General features: G+C 37.6%; 1 protein-coding gene across 1 annotated transcript in view; it reads left to right on the top strand.

Annotated features, from left to right (window-relative positions):
• The first annotated feature begins 9,248 nt into the window (after nt 1-9,248).
• Nucleotides 9,249-9,913, top strand: part of LOC135221763 (neuroparsin-A-like) — a 5,541-nt gene continuing 4,876 nt past the window's right edge. The window contains exon 1 of the mRNA XM_064259579.1: nt 9,249-9,539. The gene's annotated coding sequence lies outside the window, so the exon portion shown is untranslated. The remainder of the gene's footprint in view (nt 9,540-9,913) is intronic.

The following is a 9,913-nucleotide window of genomic DNA, read 5'->3' as shown; positions in this document are numbered from 1 at the left end:
TTCTACAATTTTTATCATTTTTGTCGGCTTATATATAATATATATATATATATATATATATATATATATATATATATATATATATATATATTTATATATATATATACAAACAAATATAAATATATATATATATATATATATATATATATATATATATATATATATAATCTGTCATATCCAGCGAATATCGAGATACAGTGAGGTCTTTACATTTGCCGGCCGTCTTTTAGCTGAAAAAGATTGACTTTCCCTGCCTCGGCGTAAATATCACCATTGTCTTTCAAAATGCTGGTAATATTGTGTAGATTTTACAATGACATTCATATACTTTCAGATATTAAACCATAAACCACAGATTCGAGCACATTTCTATCCTGAATATTCTAATGGGACGTTCAGCGCTTCAGTTTAAGAAGTTGTTAGATATATAACAGCTTTGATATCGTATGTTTTTGTGGAAAACATTCTTTAATATTCGATCCTCAGTGGTTCTAGGAGATCAGACTTACTTCGTAAACCTTGCAGGCATGAGCCCAGTGACTCTATAACGAGAGCCATGAGCCCCTTGAGTCACGGCAAAACTTCATCATGCGCTGAATCCGTATCCGGAAAATTGTGCAGCTTTTGCGAAACATCTGTTGGAACGTTTCAAGTATAATGATTTCTGACGTGATAATTTTATTTTTACGTCACTTGAAGTTGTGCCTTCTGTAACATGAAGGATCGCCACAGCTCCAACCTTTATCATTTCTTATTATATACCCGGACCATGCATAGTACTTTTAGATTTTGAGAGGTTACTTTTGTCAAGTATTTGCAAAAGGAAGTATTTTTTTCCCTCAATACTGTTGCGAATATTTTATACGTATAACCTATTAAACAATTATTTTTCTAATATGAAATTGTGTTTTCATTATCTAATGTTACACAATTAATTCTGCCATAGTAGAAAGCTTTTCTTAGGTCCAGACTATCAGTTGAAATTGATGATGGCTTGATAACGTCTGGTGATGGAATTATGTGAGCAAAAATTAAAGTTATGAATGAGTAAGTATTGAGTTTTATGCACTGTTCAGCACTGGGTAATTTATATATAGATGTGTAAGTAGATCCTGATGTAATACAAAAAGTAATACTAAGCTTGTTTTAAGAGTCACTGTCTGCGTACACAAGACCAGCTTAAACTGATAATATAGAATTCATGTCCTGAATTTTATGACCCTCTCCAAATTGGTTTTACGATGCTTTTGGTGCACTTTTGCCCCCTCAGATTTGCCCCATTTTCATACTTTCTCCAATACTATGTCGGTGACTATTTGTTTGCCAGTTTCAACTGTCTTCATACTTGTTTTATAACAAGATGTGCGTTCGACCGAGGGGAATTTTGGTTTTATCCACGAAATCAATTTGTTCTTTGCTTTTCCGGTTCTTTTTCTATTGTTCACCCTTATGGAAAGTATGGCTGGTAGGGGGCCCTTGCCTTACTCTTTCAACAGCCTCCAAATTATACGGGATATTTTCGTTTGTAATTTGTATCTCCACGAAGGTTTGTGTATCCTCGGGGCAATGAATCTAAATGTTACAGTTTTTCCGAATTCTTTGGTCTGAGCCCAGCTAAAACTTACGTGAAATTTTAGCTCTAGTGCATCAGTTACCTTTGGGGGCGACTTTTAACGGAAGCTCTCGGTCATCTTCATCACTTTCTACCTCGGTACGCTAGAGTAGCAGTTGAAATTCATTAGACAAGAAAAGGCTTTTGCGGTTTACCTTTCATTAATATAAGGCTTTTGCTGCGACAAGTAAAATCATTTTTGCAGAAAATCTAGTATTCAAAGCATAAGAGGTTACTTTTCCCGTGTGGGCACAGAAAGGGAAATTCTTTCCCTTCTTGCCAGTCTCCAAGTTCTGATAAAAGTGACGGCTGAGCACCGAGTTTGATCCCTTACCACAGAAAAATAAAAAGAGCAATCGAGGAACTTGCATTAGCCCATTGCTCTTTGCCGGATGAGGCCCTAAAGCTGATTACGTATGCATGTTGATCAAACGCTCAAAAACCTATGAAGTGGTTCAAAAATAAAACTTCCGAAATGCTGCACCCATCTCCAAAAGTTAGTTTCCAAGAGAGAAATGAATGGAACCCAGTTCATTTCACCGGATTTTTGAAGATCTGTTGGGATTAACACAAAGCTTTTTTTCTCCGGGGACAGTCCATACTTCTGGTGAAGTGCAAGTAATCAAAACACCCCTTTTCGTAGCAGAAGGCAGTGTATATGCGAACAATATCTGTGATAAGAAATGCTAAGTTTTAAACGTGAAAAGTGCACGGTTACTTCATTAAGACGAGTCTATCGTGAATTCATCACTAGACGCTATACTTTATCCAAACAACTTAAATATATTTAACAAAAACGTGCTAGCATGAAAGGACTCCATGCAAAACCCCGTCATATTAGTGTATCTGTCTGTCTGTCTGTCTGTCTGTCTCCGGCTTTTGTTGTTGCTGAGTTGTTCTTTAAGAATGTTCATTCATCGCAGGATCGGCTGTCACTGGCCTTGGTCAGTGGATAAAACTGCCACTGCTGCAGCTCTTCACTAAGATGATTTATGGTGTGCTACACTGATTAATATCTAAATGTATCCCCGCTGTAGGATATAATTTCAGCAGTGAGATTACTTGTAGTAGCCATAGGAATGTTTATGAACTTGCATAACTAATATAAACACACACACACACACACACACACACATATATATATATATATATATATATATATATATATATATATATATGCATATAATGTGTGTGTGTGTTTATATAATAAATATATTCAACAGGCAAGAATATAGAATGAAAAGCGTTAGTGTTCTTCACTGGTTCACTCTCCATACATTCCACCTATTTTCCATCTCTATTCATAACCTGTTTGAGTGCGACATGTACGAATCGTACGGCCCCTTGTCTGGTCCTGCCTGGCCCGTCTGTGTTACGATCCACAAGTTGCATGAATTGTGCAGATATCATGGGAACTTGACGAACGATATTGGTAGTGTATTATGTAACTTGCTTTTTAAAGGAATTTTCAAGGGAACGTTTAAAAAAGAGTGGGTGATAGTATTGAGTGTTTAGTGAACCTACTGTATGGCAGAGTGTTTCAATTCTATTGGAAGTGGCAAAGGTTAAGCTATAGTCACATTCAATAAAGCTGTAATCATATTCAGTACACATTCTTTCTTCTATTGCTTTGACAGGGTTCATTGAAGCGATGAATTTATTATTCCATCAATTGTTTATACCTTTTATATGTGAAAAAAGTCACCGAACACTAATGCTTTGTATCAGAACATACAGACGCACACATTTATAAAAAAAAATTAAGGGGTTTCCCTTGACAAGGGATAGCTCGATGGTTACCCCCTCATTCCTTTTTTAGTTTTCTGAAAAGAAAGCTGTTGTGTCGGCTTTGTCTGTCCGTCCGCACTTTTTCTGTCCGCCCTCACATCTTAAAAACCACTGAGGTTAAAGGGCTGTATTTTGGTTTGTTGATCATCCATCCACCCTCCACGTATCATTCATTACTTGTCCCTTCCAAATGACGGAAGAGTCTCAAAAGGAACTGGAGCCTTTTTTAACTTTAATTTGTAACCACTTTTATGCATCTCCTATCTTAACATTTCTCGCATTTTCAATTCTTATAATGCCATAATACTTGGTAAACAATGCAGCCCAATTAGTTTGAAGTACTTTTCCTTTTATAAACATTCAGCATTGCATTTAACTTTCATAAAAGGCAGTTTTCTCATCAGGCTCTTCATGCATTCCACCTGTAGAAAGTACTCGTATATCCCCTTCTTTAAAAGGTTTTCTTGCTTCCCCTCCTTTAGAAAGTATTCATATTGTCATGTTTCGAAAGCATTCTTACATTTCCACCTTTAGAAATTACAAATTGCAAGCCTTCTGTCGAGAGAGGCAAGTTTTAAGAATTACTTTCGTTAAGAAAAGTGTCCAGGGCTGACCTTAGCATAAAATAAGGCCTTCGTCTCAAGTTATGTCGAAGTTTTCTCATTTCGGAGCGCTTAATTGCAATTCACCGAAGCACTTATTAGTTTAACTCTTTGAATTTTTTTCTCTTCAGTTAACCGAAATGTACCATCATTTCCTTAACGGTGGGCATATAGTACATGGCCATGCTCTCTGATATATATATATATATATATATATATATATATATATATATATATATATATATAATATATAATATCGAGCTACAATGTCCTTTAATATCTAATTCGCTCTACCTCGGAATTAATATATTTTCATATTTGCTTAACCGAAGGGGAATTTTTTCTCGATAATAGACTTGCCTGGACCAGGGCGCGAACCTATGATCCTTACAAATCCAGGAACGTCAGTGAAGCTTTATCCTACTACACCACCGCGAGAGGATAAAGCTTCACTGACGTTCCTGGATTTGTAAGGATCATAGGTTCGCGCCCTGGTCCAGGCAAGTCTATTATCGAGAAAAAATTCCCCTTCGGTTAAGCATATATGAAAATATATTAATTCCGAGGTAGAGCGAATTAGATATTAAAGGACATTGTAGCTCGATATATGTATATGAATCACGGAAATGTGATAGACTTATATATATATATATATATATATATATATAATCTAATATATATATGCATGCATATATGTATATATGTATATGTGTGTGTGTGTGTGTGTGAGAGAGAGAGAGAGATTTTTGTCGTATACACTAGAATATATTTTGTATATTCACAGATATTAAGGCACAAATTTCATTTAATATCCAGTTCACTAGACCGAAAGTGCTGCATCGCAAGTGAGATTGGAACTGCCGTCTAGTCGGAAGCAATGAGAATTCAGTGACTGTGACCGCTGAGCTTTCATCATAGTCATTGTATTTTCGTTGTTTCTCAAACGGGCGGCTGTTCGAATCCTGCCGGTGACAAAGCATTTATCCCTTGCAATTCCCGTTGGGTGTAAGTTATTCCCAAGATACAGTGAACTGAATTTGTGGCTTAATATCTGCGGGTACCGTTACAGATCTTAATTTTTTCACGTGACACTTTCATACTTCCTAATATTAAGCATTGAGAAAACGGGATTATAGATATTTATGCTGATGCGTGCAATAAGTGTATGTCACGGATGAACTTCAATCTGCTGTGATAAGCGGTTTAAAAGAGAATGCTGGGGATATCTTTGTCCGAGGCTTGTACTCATACTGCCCCTGTTGTAGAGCAAGCAGTCTATTTGTAGACTCGGAAACTGAATCGTTACATAATAATGCCTCTTGATTTAGGTATCTTCTTCTAATAATAATAATGGTGATTATGATGATTGTGATGGATGGTATACTAATGTTTTATCAATGCTGTTGTTATTATTATAGTTTGTCAAATTATTATAATTTCATGATACCTCGTGACCTATGTTATATTATAATTTACTGATACCTCGTGACCTATTCAATAGCTTCATTGTGAAGGTGAGGATTTTATTGTTACTGTTGCTGATAATAATAATTATAATAATTATAATAATTGTAATTATTATTATTATTATTATTATTAAGTTATTATTATTTATTTATTTTTATTTTTTTTTTTTTGCTCTATCACAGTCCTCCAATTCGACTGGGTGGTATTTATAGTGTGGGGTTCCGGGTTGCATCCTGCCTCCTTAGGAGTCCATCACTTTTCTTACTATGTGTGCCGTTTCTAGGATCACACTCTTCTGCATGAGACCTGGAGCTACTTCAGCCTCTAGTTTTTCTAGATTCCTTTTCAGGGATCTTGGGATCGTGCCTAGTGCTCCTATGATTATGGGTACGATTTCCACTGGCATATCCCATATTCTTCTTATTTCTATTTTCAGATCTTGATACTTATCCATTTTTTCCCTCTCTTTCTCTTCAACTCTGGTGTCCCATGGTATTGCGACATCAATGAGTGATACTTTCTTCTTGACTTTGTCAATCAACGTCGTTTTTTATCACTCCCTCAGGTTGGTGCTCGTACCACTTATTACTGCAAGGTAGCTGATGTTTCTTGCACAGGCTCCAGTGGAGGGCTTTTGCCACTGAATCATGCCTCTTTTTGTACTGGTTCTGTGCAAGTGCCGGGCATTCACTTGCTATGTGGTTTATGGTTTCATTTTTTCGTATTGCACTTCCTACATGTGGGAGAGATGTTATTTCCGTCTATCGTACTTTGAACATATCTGGTTCTTAGGGCCTGATCTTGTGCCGCTGTTATCATTCCTTCAGTTTCCTTCTTTAGCTCTCCCCTCTGTAGCCATTGCCAATTGTCATCGCTGGCTAGTTCTTTAGTCTGTCTCATGTATTGTCCGTGCATTGGTTTGTTGTGCCAGTCCTCTGTTCTTTCTGTCTTTCTCCTGTCTCTGTATATTTCTGGGTCTTCGTCTACTTTTATTAGTCCTTCTTCCCATGCACTCTTTAGCCACTCGTCTTCACTGGTTTTCAGATATTGCCCCAGTGCTCTGTTTTCAATGTTGACGCAGTCCTCTATACTTAGTAGTCCTCTCCCTCCTTCCTTTCGTGTTATGTATAGTCTGTCCGTATTTGCTCTTGGGTGTAGTGCTTTGTGTATTGTCCATTTGTTTCCTGGTTTTCTGATCTATGATTATTATTAGTATTATTATTATTATTATTATTATTATTATTATATTATTATTATATTATTAATATTTCACGAGGTTCAAGCTGTCAATCACTCGAGAAAACTGTCTTCAGTCAACACAGAAAGGGTTATCAGTTTAGTTTGTTAAGTAATATATATTATTATTAATAATGACAGTATTGATTTCACCTCGGATCCACGGAAAATTGCGCCGGAAAGAGACAGTGAAGATGAAAAGACAGCAAAAGGATCACATGTGGCCAGGAAACTTATTTAATTAAGATATAAACGAGCAAATTTATGCAGGAGCAACGAAGTAACTACTTATTTCGTATCCGAATATTTAAAAAAAAAAATTGATCGGAGTCTATCTTGGAAGCACTAGCGGATCCAGAAAAATGTCGAGGGGGGGGGGGGGGGGGGTGGGGGGGGGGGGGGGGGGGGGGGGGGGGGGGGGGGGGGGGGGCAGCAATAAGCTCATATTAGACACATACTATTTAAGTAGAAATTATGAGATAGACAGCAATCGCCTGTTCCATCAGGAAATACCGAATCCTTTATTATCGTTAAGATTATTGTTATTATTTTTTCCTCAGAATTGTGTTATTATTTTTATAATAGATTATTTTCCCATTTTTATATCTCTGATTTAAGTTATTATTATCTAAACCTTCAATGCTATTATTTTGCAACCCACACACATCCGTTAGTGTTTGGAAGGCAAGTTTGGGTTCTTTACTTTTGGAGATGAAAACAAAAATTCTTAATGAGTTATGGTAAGCAATAACTGTTACTTTGCAGTATAGATATCGCTATTATTTAAATCAATATTGGCCACACACAACATGAAACAATGAGGAGTGATGGCTCAGGGGAAAGTATTTTGCGTTATATATATGTGTAATATATATTATATATATATTATATATATATATATATATATATATATAAAAATATGTATGTATGTATGTATGCTATGTATGTGTAATATATATATGTATGTATATATATATATTTATATATATATTGTATGTATGTATGTAAATATATATACTGTATATATATTATATATGTGTGTGTGTGTGTGTGTCTGTATAAAACTTTTTTTCTCGTCTTTAAAAAGAAGTTAATAGTCCATACGTTTCTGAACTTTTTCAGTTCTAGTATAGTGGGCGGCGACTGAGTACGAACCACAAGACATGGAAGTAATTATTCCATCAGTCAAAAATTTGTTTTTAGTATTCAACATCCATAATCAAAAGATGAAACCAATTTTTATCAGGTTTAATCGTAATCACTGCCACTAATTTTATATTTTGTAAGGTTTCATGATTCGGTATGTATTGATTAATGAATATGAAATGTTGCCTGTAACTTTTCGGATTCTGAAGGAAAGACCTACCGAAAAGCAATATATATATATATTATATATATATATATATATATATATAATATATATATATATTTATATATACATATTTATGTATATATACATATATATATATATATATATATATATATATATATATATATATATAATATACAGAACAGGAACAAGTTTCCTATAAAAGCCATAAAGATAATTACCAAACGTGACGAAAGACCCATTAACAACATGTGTGAGGATCGTGATGTTCCTCAAGTGAAATGCCCATTACAATTTCATAAGACATTTTGGGGATTTGACCTTGGCCCTGAGTCAGGGCAGGGCCGCTTAAGGGGGTGGGCAGCACTTTGCCTCCTTCTCCTCCTCTTAGCACCGATGCCCCACTGCCGGAGAATGGCACAGGGGCATAGGGCTTGTGTAAGGGGGGGGGGTGGGGTGGGGTGCTTTGGCGAAGGGTTATTGGTGTTTTGGTATCCGGGGTGCCACTGAAAAGGAGAAGAAGAAGAGGAGGAGGAGGAATGGAAGGAGGAGGAAAAGGGAGGGGTCTGTATCCATGAGAGAGAAAAAGAGTTGGGGGTGGGGGGAGGTCAGGGAGGAGTTGTTCATGTAGGGGTACAAGATCGGTCAGGGGGGCTTGGTCCTAAGGGCACTGGACATTCGGTCGAGAAGGAAATGTGCCTCTGTTCCTTGAGAGGAGGGAGAAGCCAAGTCATCAAAATATTTGGCAGTTTTCTCAGTTAGGAAAACCCAGGACTTTCTCTCTCTCTCTCTCTCTCTCTCTCTCTCTCTCTCTCTCAGGGGCAACTCGACCTGCCACCTACAACGCTCAGGATGCCCTGTTGCTAGGGTGGCCGCGTTTAGCTGGCCCTCCTCCTCCTCCTCCTTCTCCTCCTCCGTCGGGGTACACAACTGTGAGACGAAGCGGTCTTTGGCATAGAGGTGACTAGAAGAAGGGGAGAGACAGAGAGAAAAATGAGTCAATAGAAAAGCTGAGGAGAGAAGGAGAAGGGGGCTAGAAAGAATGGAGAGGGGGCGGGGGCATCATGAGTGAGGGAATGCGCTAAAGCTCCGAGGGGGGAACTGGGGAAGCTGAAGAAGTCGAGAGGGGAATTGTAGTGCCCCTCTTCTGTCGCCTAGTGATGGCCATAGGGGTGTTTCGGGAAGGAGACCCCTCCTCCTCCTCCTCCTCCTCTTGTCCCTTTGGTTGGCTAGGTCCAGGGGCGTCGGTCATGTGATCGAGGCGTGAACTCGCGGGTATATAATCTGTAGCATGACCCGTTGTAGCCTCAGTAAGAGTTCTGAAAGGTAGTTGTGGTCAGGTTTGTTGAGGGCTTCTTCCGTGGCAGTTACTACAAGAGGCCACTTCGCCCGGATACACCTGCGACAACTACCCATTTCTCTCCCGAACGACCAACATCTTCGTTCTCCGACTCTTACAACAGCCACCACCATCGTCGACTGACATTTCTCAAGTTACTTACTGGTAAGCTGCGACCCTTGTTCCTCTGCTTAATTTTGTTCATACTGTATCATAGTTGTGAAATTTAGTTTCCAGTTGTGATTTTGTTTCCTAAGGTAGATTTAAAAACTGTCTTCCAAAGACTCTTATTGTGTTTGTACAATGTTTTTTTATACATAGTGTTGCAGAGACAAAGTTTTGTTAGCTTATCCCTTTGTGACCACTTATTCTATGGTTCAGATCATATATTTTAGGGTGAATATAGTTTGACAACACACCACAGTAAAAAAACTTCATCTGTAAAGCTTCTAGTCACTCTTTTAAGAGTAAAGGCTTAGACTGTAGGCACATTTTAAATTATCGCGGGCGGTTCAGCAAGCAACGGGGCTAAACGTTTC

This window comes from Macrobrachium nipponense, chromosome 3, assembly GCF_015104395.2.
Source record: "Macrobrachium nipponense isolate FS-2020 chromosome 3, ASM1510439v2, whole genome shotgun sequence".
NCBI lineage: Eukaryota > Metazoa > Arthropoda > Malacostraca > Decapoda > Palaemonidae > Macrobrachium > Macrobrachium nipponense.
Note: the sequence above shows the minus strand (reverse complement) of the source record. Positions and strands in the feature narration are given on the sequence as shown.